This window comes from Lemur catta, chromosome 3, assembly GCF_020740605.2.
Source record: "Lemur catta isolate mLemCat1 chromosome 3, mLemCat1.pri, whole genome shotgun sequence".
Classification (NCBI taxonomy): Eukaryota; Metazoa; Chordata; class Mammalia; order Primates; family Lemuridae; genus Lemur; species Lemur catta.
The window spans coordinates 11,792,753-11,808,272 of NC_059130.1; positions in this window are offsets into that span (position 1 = coordinate 11,792,753).

The window sequence follows — 15,520 nt, forward strand, 5'->3', positions numbered from 1 at the left end:
GTGGCCCAACTTTTGAAAGAATCGCTAAGTGGAGAACTATTTGGTATTTTTCCGAAGCACTTTTCACCGTAATTGTCATAAGGTTGGTCTCTGCATCCTTAAGCATACGAGAGTTTTCACAGACGAAACAGGCTGAGGCCCAGTAATCTTGGCATTTCCAATAGTTGGTCCTAGAGACTACCAAGAAAGTGTTTTTTTAAGTATTATTCTGTTGTGGTTTCAGCATTATTTTCAGAACCCGAGCAGGGTTCTCGCATTAGCATAAGAATCCTGCCTGGTAGTTGAGATTTCTGGGTGGGGTGTAGGTGCGGGGCCTCTGTCAGCCCTGCCTTTGATTTGTTTACCTCCAGAGTTGGAAAGTGCATATTTGCGTGAGATGGGAAACGTGTGGATCGTGCTTCAGATTTCATCCAGGCACTTTGAAATGACCAGTGTGTTGGTAATTATTTGCCATTTCCATGGCGTTTGGCCCCGTAATAGTCATGAGGTCGGTCTCTGCATCCTGAAGCCTATGATGCTTTTTGCAGAGAAACCTCTGCTGAGGCCCAGGTAACTTGCTATTTCCCATAGCTGGCACAGGAGCCTTGGAAGATAGGATTGTTTTCAGTATTATTTCACCATTTTTTCACCACTGTTTCAAGAACGGGAGCCCTTTTCAACCGGTAGCGGAAGAATCCTTCTTTGGAGATGAGATATTTTTCTGGGGTGGCAAGTGCAGGGCCTCTGTCAGTCCTGGGTTTGTTGGACTAGCGCCAGACATGAGAAGTGCGCCTTTGTGGGACAGGTGAATAGTGCGGATCCTGTTTCAGTCTAAAGACTGAAACAGGATCCGCACTTTTCACCGTTCCTTTCAGAATCATTTGATTCATCAGCTAGGAATGGCGATTGCTTCTCCAGACCAATCGAAGGCTAGGCCAAAGTAACTCGATCTTTCCAAGAGGTGTGTGGCCCAACTTTTGAAAGAACCGCTAAGTGGAGAACTATTTGGTATTTTTCCTAAGCACTTTTCACCGTAATTGTCCTAAGGTTGGTCTCTGCATCCTTAAGCATACCAGAGTTTTCACAGACGAAACAGGCTGAGGCCCATTAATCTTGGCATTTCCAATAGTTGGTCCTAGAGACTACCAAGAAAGTGTTCTTTTAAGTATTATTCTGTTGTGGTTTCAGCATTATTTTCAGAACCCGAGCAGGGTTCTCGCATTAGCATAAGAATCCTGCCTGGTAGTTGAGATTTCTGGGTGGGGTGTAGGTGCGGGGCTTCTGTCAGCCCTGCCTTTGATTTGTTTACCTCCAGAGTTGGAAAGTGCATATTTGCGTGAGATGGGAAAAGTGTGGATCGTGCTTCAGATTTCATCCAGACACTTTGAAATGACCAGTGTGTTGGTAATTATTTGCCATTTCCATGGCGTTTGGCCCCGTAATAGTCATGAGGTCGGTCTCTGCATCCTGAAGCCTATGATGCTTTTTGCAGAGAAACCTCTGCTGAGGCCCAGGTAACTTGCTATTTCCCATAGCTGGCACAGGAGCCTTGGAAGATAGGATTGTTTTCAGTATTATTTCACCATTTTTTCACCACTGTTTCAAGAACGGGAGCCCTTTTCAACCGTTAGCGGAAGAATCCTTCTTTGGAGATGAGATATTTTTCTGGGGTGGCAAGTGCAGGGCCTCTGTCAGTCCTGGGTTTGTTGGACTAGCGCCAGACATGAGAAGTGCGCCTTTGTGGGACAGGTGAATAGTGCGGATCCTGTTTCAGTCTAAAGACTGAAACAGGATCCGCACTTTTCACCGTTCCTTTCAGAATCATTTGATTCATCAGCTAGGAATGCCGTTTGCTTCTCCAGACCAATGGAAGGCTAGGCCAAAGTAACTCGATCTTTCCAAGAGGTGTGTGGCCCAACTTTTGAAAGAACCGCTAAGTGGAGAACTATTTGGTATTTTTCCGAAGCACTTTTCACCGTAATTGTCCTAAGGTTGGTGTCTGCATCCTTAAGCATACCAGAGTTTTCACAGACGAAACAGGCTGAGGCCCATTAATCTTGGCATTTCCAATAGTTGGTCCTAGAGACTACCAAGAAAGTGTTCTTTTAAGTATTATTCTGTTGTGGTTTCAGCATTATTTTCAGTACCCGAGCAGGGTTCTCGCATTAGCATAAGAATCCTGCCTGGTAGTTGAGATTTCATGGTGGGGTGTAAGTGCGTGGCTTCTGTCAGCCCTGCCTTTGATTTGTTTACCTCCACAGTTGGAAAGTGCATAGTTGCGTGAGATGGGAAAAGTGTGTATCGTGCTTCAGATTTCATCCTGACACTTTGAAATGACCAGTGTGTTGGTAATTATTTGCCATTTCCATGGCGTTTGGCCCCGTAATAGTCATGAGGTCGGTCTCTGCATCCTGAAGCCTATGATGCTTTTTGCAGAGAAACCTCTGCTGAGGCCCAGGTAACTTGCTATTTCCCATAGCTGGCACAGGAGCCTTGGAAGATAGGATTGTTTTCAGTATTATTTCACCAATTTTTCACCACTGTTTGAAGAACGGGAGCCCTTTTCAACTGGTATCGGAAGAATCCATCTTTCGAGATGAGATATTTTTCTGGGGTGGCAAGTGCAGGGCCTCTGTCAGTCCTGGGTTTGTTGGACTAGCGCCAGACATGAGAAGTGCGCCTTTGTTTGACAGGGGAATAGTGCGGATGCTGTTTCAGTCTAAAGACTGAAACAGGATCCGCACTTTTCACCGTTCCTTTCAGAATCATTTGATTCATCAGCTAGGAATGCCGATTGCTTCTCCAGACCAATCGAAGGCTAGGCCAAAGTAACTCGATCTTTCCAAGAGGTGTGTGGCCCAACTTTTGAAAGAACCGCTAAGTGGAGAACTATTTGGTATTTTTCCTAAGCACTTTTCACCGTAATTGTCCTAAGGTTGGTCTCTGCATCCTTAAGCATACCAGAGTTTTCACAGACGAAACAGGCTGAGGCCCAGTAATCTTGGCATTTCCAATAGTTGGTCCTAGAGACTACCAAGAAAGTGTTCTTTTAAGTATTATTCCGTTGTGGTTTCAGCATTATTTTCAGAACCCGAGCAGGGTTCTCGCATTAGCATAAGAATCCTGCCTGGTAGTTGAGATTTCTGGGTGGGGTGTAAGTGCGGGGCTTCTGTCAGCCCTGCCTTTGATTTGTTTACCTCCAGAGTTGGAAAGTGCATAGTTGCGTCTGATGGGAAAAGTGTGGATCGTGCTTCAGATTTCATCCAGACACTTTGAAATGACCAGTGTGTTGGTAATTATTTGCCATTTCCATGGCATTTGGCCCCGTAATAGTCATGAGGTCGGTCTCTGCATCCTGAAGCCTATGATGCTTTTTGCAGAGAAACCTCTGCTGAGGCCCAGGTAACTTGCTATTTCCCATAGCTGGCACAGGAGCCTTGGAAGATAGGATTGTTTTCAGTATTATTTCACCATTTTTTCACCACTGTTTCAAGAACGGGAGCCCTTTTCAACCGGTAGCGGAAGAATCCTTCTTTGGAGATGAGATATTTTTCTGGGGTGGCAAGTGCAGGGCCTCTGTCAGTCCTGGGTTTGTTGGACTAGCGCCAGACATGAGAAGTGCGCCTTTGTGGGACAGGTGAATAGTGCGGATCCTGTTTCAGTCTAAAGACTGAAACAGGATCCGCACTTTTCACCGTTCCTTTCAGAATCATTTGATTCATCAGCTAGGAATGGCGATTGCTTCTCCAGACCAATCGAAGGCTAGGCCAAAGTAACTCGATCTTTCCAAGAGGTGTGTGGCCCAACTTTTGAAAGAACCGCTAAGTGGAGAACTATTTGGTATTTTTCCGAAGCACTTTTCACCGTAATTGTCCTAAGGTTGGTGTCTGCATCCTTAAGCATACCAGAGTTTTCACAGACGAAACAGGCTGAGGCCCATTAATCTTGGCATTTCCAATAGTTGGTCCAAGAGACTACCAAGAAAGTGTTCTTTTAAGTATTATTCTATTGTGGTTTCAGCATTATTTTCAGAACCCGAGCAGGGTTCTCGCATTAGCATAAGAATCCTGCCTGGTAGTTGAGATTTCTGGGTGGGGTGTAGGTGCGGGGCTTCTGTCAGCCCTGCCTTTGATTTGTTTACCTCCAGAGTTGGAAAGTGCATATTTGCGTGAGATGGGAAAAGTGTGGATCGTGCTTCAGATTTCATCCAGACACTTTGAAATGACCAGTGTGTTGGTAATTATTTGCCATTTCCATGGCGTTTGGCCCCGTAATAGTCATGAGTTCGGTCTCTGCATCCTGAAGCCTATGATGCTTTTTGCAGAGAAACCTCTGCTGAGGCCCAGGTCACTTGCTATTTCCCATAGCTGGCACAGGAGCCTTGGAAGATAGGATTGTTTTCAGTATTATTTCACCATTTTTTCACCACTGTTTCAAGAACGGGAGCCCTTTTCAACCGTTAGCGGAAGAATCCTTCTTTGGAGATGAGATATTTTTCTGGGGTGGCAAGTGCAGGGCCTCTGTCAGTCCTGGGTTTGTTGGACTAGCGCCAGACATGAGAAGTGCGCCTTTGTGGGACAGGTGAATAGTGCGGATCCTGTTTCAGTCTAAAGACTGAAACAGGATCCGCACTTTTCACCGTTCCTTTCAGAATCATTTGATTCATCAGCTAGGAATGCCGTTTGCTTCTCCAGACCAATGGAAGGCTAGGCCAAAGTAACTCGATCTTTCCAAGAGTTGTGTGGCCCAACTTTTGAAAGAACCGCTAAGTGGAGAACTATTTGGTATTTTTCCGAAGCACTTTTCACCGTAATTGTCCTAAGGTTGGTGTCTGCATCCTTAAGCATACCAGAGTTTTCACAGACGAAACAGGCTGAGGCCCATTAATCTTGGCATTTCCAATAGTTGGTCCTAGAGACTACCAAGAAAGTGTTCTTTTAAGTATTATTCTGTTGTGGTTTCAGCATTATTTTCAGTACCCGAGCAGGGTTCTCGCATTAGCATAAGAATCCTGCCTGGTAGTTGAGATTTCATGGTGGGGTGTAAGTGCGTGGCTTCTGTCAGCCCTGCCTTTGATTTGTTTACCTCCACAGTTGGAAAGTGCATAGTTGCGTGAGATGGGAAAAGTGTGTATCGTGCTTCAGATTTCATCCTGACACTTTGAAATGACCAGTGTGTTGGTAATTATTTGCCATTTCCATGGCGTTTGGCCCCGTAATAGTCATGAGGTCGGTCTCTGCATCCTGAAGCCTATGATGCTTTTTGCAGAGAAACCTCTGCTGAGGCCCAGGTAACTTGCTATTTCCCATAGCTGGCACAGGAGCCTTGGAAGATAGGATTGTTTTCAGTATTATTTCACCAATTTTTCACCACTGTTTGAAGAACGGGAGCCCTTTTCAACTGGTATCGGAAGAATCCATCTTTCGAGATGAGATATTTTTCTGGGGTGGCAAGTGCAGGGCCTCTGTCAGTCCTGGGTTTGTTGGACTAGCGCCAGACATGAGAAGTGCGCCTTTGTTTGACAGGGGAATAGTGCGGATGCTGTTTCAGTCTAAAGACTGAAACAGGATCCGCACTTTTCACCGTTCCTTTCAGAATCATTTGATTCATCAGCTAGGAATGCCGATTGCTTCTCCAGACCAATCGAAGGCTAGGCCAAAGTAACTCGATCTTTCCAAGAGGTGTGTGGCCCAACTTTTGAAAGAACCGCTAAGTGGAGAACTATTTGGTATTTTTCCTAAGCACTTTTCACCGTAATTGTCCTAAGGTTGGTCTCTGCATCCTTAAGCATACCAGAGTTTTCACAGACGAAACAGGCTGAGGCCCAGTAATCTTGGCATTTCCAATAGTTGGTCCTAGAGACTACCAAGAAAGTGTTCTTTTAAGTATTATTCCGTTGTGGTTTCAGCATTATTTTCAGAACCCGAGCAGGGTTCTCGCATTAGCATAAGAATCCTGCCTGGTAGTTGAGATTTCTGGGTGGGGTGTAAGTGCGGGGCTTCTGTCAGCCCTGCCTTTGATTTGTTTACCTCCAGAGTTGGAAAGTGCATAGTTGCGTCTGATGGGAAAAGTGTGGATCGTGCTTCAGATTTCATCCAGACACTTTGAAATGACCAGTGTGTTGGTAATTATTTGCCATTTCCATGGCATTTGGCCCCGTAATAGTCATGAGGTCGGTCTCTGCATCCTGAAGCCTATGATGCTTTTTGCAGAGAAACCTCTGCTGAGGCCCAGGTAACTTGCTATTTCCCATAGCTGGCACAGGAGCCTTGGAAGATAGGATTGTTTTCAGTATTATTTCACCATTTTTTCACCACTGTTTCAAGAACGGGAGCCCTTTTCAACCGGTAGCGGAAGAATCCTTCTTTGGAGATGAGATATTTTTCTGGGGTGGCAAGTGCAGGGCCTCTGTCAGTCCTGGGTTTGTTGGACTAGCGCCAGACATGAGAAGTGCGCCTTTGTGGGACAGGTGAATAGTGCGGATCCTGTTTCAGTCTAAAGACTGAAACAGGATCCGCACTTTTCACCGTTCCTTTCAGAATCATTTGATTCATCAGCTAGGAATGGCGATTGCTTCTCCAGACCAATCAAAGGCTAGGCCAAAGTAACTCGATCTTTCCAAGAGGTGTGTGGCCCAACTTTTGAAAGAACCGCTAAGTGGAGAACTATTTGGTATTTTTCCGAAGCACTTTTCACCGTAATTGTCCTAAGGTTGGTGTCTGCATCCTTAAGCATACCAGAGTTTTCACAGACGAAACAGGCTGAGGCCCATTAATCTTGGCATTTCCAATAGTTGGTCCAAGAGACTACCAAGAAAGTGTTCTTTTAAGTATTATTCTATTGTGGTTTCAGCATTATTTTCAGAACCCGAGCAGGGTTCTCGCATTAGCATAAGAATCCTGCCTGGTAGTTGAGATTTCTGGGTGGGGTGTAGGTGCGGGGCTTCTGTCAGCCCTGCCTTTGATTTGTTTACCTCCAGAGTTGGAAAGTGCATATTTGCGTGAGATGGGAAAAGTGTGGATCGTGCTTCAGATTTCATCCAGACACTTTGAAATGACCAGTGTGTTGGTAATTATTTGCCATTTCCATGGCGTTTGGCCCCGTAATAGTCATGAGTTCGGTCTCTGCATCCTGAAGCCTATGATGCTTTTTGCAGAGAAACCTCTGCTGAGGCCCAGGTCACTTGCTATTTCCCATAGCTGGCACAGGAGCCTTGGAAGATAGGATTGTTTTCAGTATTATTTCACCATTTTTTCACCACTGTTTCAAGAACGGGAGCCCTTTTCAACCGTTAGCGGAAGAATCCTTCTTTGGAGATGAGATATTTTTCTGGGGTGGCAAGTGCAGGGCCTCTGTCAGTCCTGGGTTTGTTGGACTAGCGCCAGACATGAGAAGTGCGCCTTTGTGGGACAGGTGAATAGTGCGGATCCTGTTTCAGTCTAAAGACTGAAACAGGATCCGCACTTTTCACCGTTCCTTTCAGAATCATTTGATTCATCAGCTAGGAATGCCGTTTGCTTCTCCAGACCAATGGAAGGCTAGGCCAAAGTAACTCGATCTTTCCAAGAGTTGTGTGGCCCAACTTTTGAAAGAACCGCTAAGTGGAGAACTATTTGGTATTTTTCCGAAGCACTTTTCACCGTAATTGTCCTAAGGTTGGTGTCTGCATCCTTAAGCATACCAGAGTTTTCACAGACGAAACAGGCTGAGGCCCATTAATCTTGGCATTTCCAATAGTTGGTCCTAGAGACTACCAAGAAAGTGTTCTTTTAAGTATTATTCTATTGTGGTTTCAGCATTATTTTCAGAACCCGAGCAGGGTTCTCGCATTAGCATAAGAATCCTGCCTGGTAGTTGAGATTTCTGGGTGGGGTGTAGGTGCGGGGCTTCTGTCAGCCCTGCCTTTGATTTGTTTACCTCCAGAGTTGGAAAGTGCATAGTTGCCTTAGATGGGAAAAGTGTGGATCGTGCTTCAGATTTCATCCAGACACTTTGAAATGACCAGTGTGTTGGTAATTATTTGCCATTTCCATGGCGTTTGGCCCCGTAATAGTCATGAGGTCGGTCTCTGCATCCTGAAGCCTATGATGCTTTTTGCAGAGAAACCTCTGCTGAGGCCCAGGTAACTTGCTATTTCCCATAGCTGGCACAGGAGCCTTGGAAGATAGGATTGTTTTCAGTATTATTTCACCATTTTTTCACCACTGTTTCAAGAACGGGAGCCCTTTTCAACCGTTAGCGGAAGAATCCTTCTTTGGAGATGAGATATTTTTCTGGGGTGGCAAGTGCAGGGCCTCTGTCAGTCCTGGGTTTGTTGGACTAGCGCCAGACATGAGAAGTGCGCCTTTGTGGGACAGGTGAATAGTGCGGATCCTGTTTCAGTCTAAAGACTGAAACAGGATCCGCACTTTTCACCGTTCCTTTCAGAATCATTTGATTCATCAGCTAGGAATGCCGTTTGCTTCTCCAGACCAATGGAAGGCTAGGCCAAAGTAACTCGATCTTTCCAAGAGGTGTGTGGCCCAACTTTTGAAAGAACCGCTAAGTGGAGAACTATTTGGTATTTTTCCGAAGCACTTTTCACCGTAATTGTCCTAAGGTTGGTGTCTGCATCCTTAAGCATACCAGAGTTTTCACAGACGAAACAGGCTGAGGCCCATTAATCTTGGCATTTCCAATAGTTGGTCCTAGAGACTACCAAGAAAGTGTTCTTTTAAGTATTATTCTGTTGTGGTTTCAGCATTATTTTCAGTACCCGAGCAGGGTTCTCGCATTAGCATAAGAATCCTGCCTGGTAGTTGAGATTTCATGGTGGGGTGTAAGTGCGCGGCTTCTGTCAGCCCTGCCTTTGATTTGTTTACCTCCACAGTTGGAAAGTGCATATTTGCGTGAGATGGGAAAAGTGTGGATCGTGCTTCAGATTTCATCCAGACACTTTGAAATGACCAGTGTGTTGGTAATTATTTGCCATTTCCATGGCGTTTGGCCCCGTAATAGTCATGAGGTCGGTCTCTGCATCCTGAAGCCTATGATGCTTTTTGCAGAGAAACCTCTGCTGAGGCCCAGGTAACTTGCTATTTCCCATAGCTGGCACAGGAGCCTTGGAAGATAGGATTGTTTTCAGTATTATTTCACCATTTTTTCACCACTGTTTCAAGAACGGGAGCCCTTTTCAACCGGTAGCGGAAGAATCCTTCTTTGGAGATGAGATATTTTTCTGGGGTGGCAAGTGCAGGGCCTCTGTCAGTCCTGGGTTTGTTGGACTAGCGCCAGACATGAGAAGTGCGCCTTTGTGGGACAGGTGAATAGTGCGGATCCTGTTTCAGTCTAAAGACTGAAACAGGATCCGCACTTTTCACCGTTCCTTTCAGAATCATTTGATTCATCAGCTAGGAATGGCGATTGCTTCTCCAGACCAATCGAAGGCTAGGCCAAAGTAACTCGATCTTTCCAAGAGGTGTGTGGCCCAACTTTTGAAAGAACCGCTAATTGGAGAACTATTTGGTTTTTTTCCGAAGCACTTTTCACCGTAATTGTCATAAGGTTGGTCTCTGCATCCTTAAGCATACCAGAGTTTTCACAGACGAAACAGCCTGAGGCCCATTAATCTTGGCATTTCCAATAGTTGGTCCTAGAGACTACCAAGAAAATGTTCTTTTAAGTATTATTCTGTTGTGGTTTCAGCATTATTTTCAGAACCCGAGCAGGGTTCTCGCATTAGCATAAGAATCCTGCCTGGTAGTTGAGATTTCTGGGTGGGGTGTAAGTGTGGGGCTTCTGTCAGCCCTGCCTTTGATTTGTTTACCTCCAGAGTTGGAAAGTGCATATTTGCGTGAGATGGGAAAAGTGTGGATCGTGCTTTAGATTTCATCCAGACACTTTGAAATGACCAGTGTGTTGGTAATTATTTGCCATTTCCATGGCGTTTGGCCCCGTAATAGTCATGAGGTCGGTCTCTGCATCCTGAAGCCTATGATGCTTTTTGCAGAGAAACCTCTGCTGAGGCCCAGGTAACTTGCTATTTCCCATAGCTGGCACAGGAGCCTTGGAAGATAGGATTGTTTTCAGTATTATTTCACCATTTTTTCACCACTGTTTCAAGAACGGGAGCCCTTTTCAACCGGTAGCGGAAGAATCCTTCTTTGGAGATGAGATATTTTTCTGGGGTGGCAAGTGCAGGGCCTCTGTCAGTCCTGGGTTTGTTGGACTAGCGCCAGACATGAGAAGTGCGCCTTTGTGGGACAGGTGAATAGTGCGGATCCTGTTTCAGTCTAAAGACTGAAACAGGATCCGCACTTTTCACCGTTCCTTTCAGAATAATTTGATTCATCAGCTAGGAATGCCGATTGCTTCTCCAGACCAATCGAATGCTAGGCCAAAGTAACTCGATCTTTCCAAGAGGTGTGAGGCCCAACTTTTGAAAGAACCGCTAATTGGAGAACTATTTGGTTTTTTTCCGAAGCACTTTTCAACGTAATTGTCATAAGGTTGGTCTCTGCATCCTTAAGCATACGAGAGTTTTCACAGACGAAACAGGCTGAGGCCCAGTAATCTTGGCATTTCCAATAGTTGGTCCTAGAGATTACCAAGAAAGTGTTTTTTAAAGTATTATTCTGTTGTGGTTTCAGCATTATTTTCAGAACCCTAGCAGGGTTCTCGCATTAGCATAAGAATCCTGCCTGGTAGTTGAGATTTCTGGGTGGGGTGTAGGTGCGGGGCTTCTGTCAGCCCTGCCTTTGATTTGTTTACCTCCAGAGTTGGAAAGTGCATAGTTGCCTTAGATGGGAAAAGTGTGGATCGTGCTTCAGATTTCATCCAGACACTTTGAAATGACCAGTGTGTTGGTAATTATTTGCCATTTCCATGGCGTTTGGCCCCGTAATAGTCATGAGGTCGGTCTCTGCATCCTGAAGCCTATGATGCTTTTTGCAGAGAAACCTCTGCTGAGGCCCAGGTAACTTGCTATTTCCCATAGCTGGCACAGGAGCCTTGGAAGATAGGATTGTTTTCAGTATTATTTCACCAATTTTTCACCACTGTTTGAAGAACGGGAGCCCTTTTCAACTGGTATCGGAAGAATCCATCTTTCGAGATGAGATATTTTTCTGGGGTGGCAAGTGCAGGGCCTCTGTCAGTCCTGGGTTTGTTGGACTAGCGCCAGACATGAGAAGTGCGCCTTTGTTTGACAGGGGAATAGTGCGGATGCTGTTTCAGTCTAAAGACTGAAACAGGATCCGCACTTTTCTCCGTTCCTTTCAGAATCATTTGATTCATCAGCTAGGAATGCCGATTGCTTCTCCAGACCAATCGAAGGCTAGGCCAAAGTAACTCGATCTTTCCAAGAGGTGTGTGGCCCAACTTTTGAAAGAACCGCTAAGTGGAGAACTATTTGGTATTTTTCCTAAGCACTTTTCACCGTAATTGTCCTAAGGTTGGTCTCTGCATCCTTAAGCATACCAGAGTTTTCACAGACGAAACAGGCTGAGGCCCAGTAATCTTGGCATTTCCAATAGTTGGTCCTAGAGACTACCAAGAAAGTGTTCTTTTAAGTATTATTCTATTGTGGTTTCAGCATTATTTTCAGAACCCGAGCAGGGTTCTCGCATTAGCATAAGAATCCTGCCTGGTAGTTGAGATTTCTGGGTGGGGTGTAGGTGCGGGGCTTCTGTCAGCCCTGCCTTTGATTTGTTTACCTCCAGAGTTGGAAAGTGCATAGTTGCCTTAGATGGGAAAAGTGTGGATCGTGCTTCAGATTTCATCCAGACACTTTGAAATGACCAGTGTGTTGGTAATTATTTGCCATTTCCATGGCGTTTGGCCCCGTAATAGTCATGAGGTCGGTCTCTGCATCCTGAAGCCTATGATGCTTTTTGCAGAGAAACCTCTGCTGAGGCCCAGGTAACTTGCTATTTCCCATAGCTGGCACAGGAGCCTTGGAAGATAGGATTGTTTTCAGTATTATTTCACCATTTTTTCACCACTGTTTCAAGAACGGGAGCCCTTTTCAACCGTTAGCGGAAGAATCCTTCTTTGGAGATTAGATATTTTTCTGGGGTGGCAAGTGCAGGGCCTCTGTCAGTCCTGGGTTTGTTGGACTAGCGCCAGACATGAGAAGTGCGCCTTTGTGGGACAGGTGAATAGTGCGGATCCTGTTTCAGTCTAAAGACTGAAACAGGATCCGCACTTTTCACCGTTCCTTTCAGAATCATTTGATTCATCAGCTAGGAATGCCGTTTGCTTCTCCAGACCAATGGAAGGCTAGGCCAAAGTAACTCGATCTTTCCAAGAGGTGTGTGGCCCAACTTTTGAAAGAACCACTAAGTGGAGAACTATTTGGTATTTTTCCGAAGCACTTTTCACCGTAATTGTCCTAAGGTTGGTGTCTGCATCCTTAAGCATACCAGAGATTTCACAGACGAAACAGGCTGAGGCCCATTAATCTTGGCATTTCCAATAGTTGGTCCTAGAGACTACCAAGAAAGTGTTCTTTTAAGTATTATTCTGTTGTGGTTTCAGCATTATTTTCAGTACCCGAGCAGGGTTCTCGCATTAGCATAAGAATCCTGCCTGGTAGTTGAGATTTCATGGTGGGGTGTAAGTGCGCGGCTTCTGTCAGCCCTGCCTTTGATTTGTTTACCTCCACAGTTGGAAAGTGCATAGTTGCGTGATATGGGAAAAGTGTGTATCGTGCTTTAGATTTCATCCAGACACTTTGAAATGACCAGTGTGTTGGTAATTATTTGCCATTTCCATGGCGTTTGGCCCCGTAATAGTCATGAGGTCGGTCTCTGCATCCTGAAGCCTATGATGCTTTTTGCAGAGAAACCTCTGCTGAGGCCCAGGTAACTTGCTATTTCCCATAGCTGGCACAGGAGCCTTGGAAGATAGGATTGTTTGCAGTATTATTTCACCATTTTTTCACCACTGTTTCAAGAACGGGAGCCCTTTTCAACCGGTAGCGGAAGAATCCTTCTTTGGAGATGAGATATTTTTCTGGGGTGGCAAGTGCAGGGCCTCTGTCAGTCCTGGGTTTGTTGGACTAGCGCCAGACATGAGAAGTGCGCCTTTGTGGGACAGGTGAATAGTGCGGATCCTGTTTCAGTCTAAAGACTGAAACAGGATCCGCACTTTTCACCGTTCCTTTCAGAATAATTTGATTCATCAGCTAGGAATGCCGATTGCTTCTCCAGACCAATCGAATGCTAGGCCAAAGTAACTCGATCTTTCCAAGAGGTGTGAGGCCCAACTTTTGAAAGAACCGCTAATTGGAGAACTATTTGGTTTTTTTCCGAAGCACTTTTCAACGTAATTGTCATAAGGTTGGTCTCTGCATCCTTAAGCATACGAGAGTTTTCACAGACGAAACAGGCTGAGGCCCAGTAATCTTGGCATTTCCAATAGTTGGTCCTAGAGATTACCAAGAAAGTGTTTTTTAAAGTATTATTCTGTTGTGGTTTCAGCATTATTTTCAGAACCCTAGCAGGGTTCTCGCATTAGCATAAGAATCCTGCCTGGTAGTTGAGATTTCTGGGTGGGGTGTAGGTGCGGGGCTTCTGTCAGCCCTGCCTTTGATTTGTTTACCTCCAGAGTTGGAAAGTGCATAGTTGCCTTAGATGGGAAAAGTGTGGATCGTGCTTCAGATTTCATCCAGACACTTTGAAATGACCAGTGTGTTGGTAATTATTTGCCATTTCCATGGCGTTTGGCCCCGTAATAGTCATGAGGTCGGTCTCTGCATCCTGAAGCCTATGATGCTTTTTGCAGAGAAACCTCTGCTGAGGCCCAGGTAACTTGCTATTTCCCATAGCTGGCACAGGAGCCTTGGAAGATAGGATTGTTTTCAGTATTATTTCACCAATTTTTCACCACTGTTTGAAGAACGGGAGCCCTTTTCAACTGGTATCGGAAGAATCCATCTTTCGAGATGAGATATTTTTCTGGGGTGGCAAGTGCAGGGCCTCTGTCAGTCCTGGGTTTGTTGGACTAGCGCCAGACATGAGAAGTGCGCCTTTGTTTGACAGGGGAATAGTGCGGATGCTGTTTCAGTCTAAAGACTGAAACAGGATCCGCACTTTTCTCCGTTCCTTTCAGAATCATTTGATTCATCAGCTAGGAATGCCGATTGCTTCTCCAGACCAATCGAAGGCTAGGCCAAAGTAACTCGATCTTTCCAAGAGGTGTGTGGCCCAACTTTTGAAAGAACCGCTAAGTGGAGAACTATTTGGTATTTTTCCTAAGCACTTTTCACCGTAATTGTCCTAAGGTTGGTCTCTGCATCCTTAAGCATACCAGAGTTTTCACAGACGAAACAGGCTGAGGCCCAGTAATCTTGGCATTTCCAATAGTTGGTCCTAGAGACTACCAAGAAAGTGTTCTTTTCAGTATTATTCCGTTGTGGTTTCAGCATTATTTTCAGAACCCGAGCAGGGTTCTCGCATTAGCATAAGAATCCTGCCTGGTAGTTGAGATTTCATGGTGGGGTGTAAGTGCGCGGCTTCTGTCAGCCCTGCCTTTGATTTGTTTACCTCCAGAGTTGGAAAGTGCATATTTGCGTGAGATGGGAATAGTGTGGATCGTGCTTCAGATTTCATCCAGACACTTTGAAATGACCAGTGTGTTGGTAATTATTTGCCATTTCCATGGCGTTTGGCCCCGTAATAGTCATGAGGTCGGTCTCTGCATCCTGAAGCCTATGATGCTTTTTGCAGAGAAACCTCTGCTGAGGCCCAGGTAACTTGCTATTTCCCATAGCTGGCACAGGAGCCTTGGAAGATAGGATTGTTTTCAGTATTATTTCACCATTTTTTCACCACTGTTTCAAGAACGGGAGCCCTTTTCAACCGGTAGCGGAAGAATCCTTCTTTGGAGATGAGATATTTTTCTGGGGTGGCAAGTGCAGGGCCTCTGTCAGTCCTGGGTTTGTTGGACTAGCGCCAGACATGAGAAGTGCGCCTTTGTGGGACAGGTGAATAGTGCGGATCCTGTTTCAGTCTAAAGACTGAAACAGGATCCGCACTTTTCACCGTTCCTTTCAGAATCATTTGATTCATCAGCTAGGAATGCCGTTTGCTTCTCCAGACCAATGGAAGGCTAGGCCAAAGTAACTCGATCTTTCCAAGAGGTGTGTGGCCCAACTTTTGAAAGAACCGCTAAGTGGAGAACTATTTGGTATTTTTCCGAAGCACTTTTCACCGTAATTGTCCTAAGGTTGGTGTCTGCATCCTTAAGCATACCAGAGTTTTCACAGACGAAACAGGCTGAGGCCCATTAATCTTGGCATTTCCAATAGTTGGTCCTAGAGACTACCAAGAAAGTGTTCTTTTAAGTATTATTCTATTGTGGTTTCAGCATTATTTTCAGAACCCGAGCAGGGTTCTCGCATTAGCATAAGAATCCTGCCTGGTAGTTGAGATTTCTGGGTGGGGTGTAGGTGCGGGGCTTCTGTCAGCCCTGCCTTTGATTTGTTTACCTCCAGAGTTGGAAAGTGCATAGTTGCCTTAGATGGGAAAAGTGTGGATCGTGCTTCAGATTTCATCCAGAC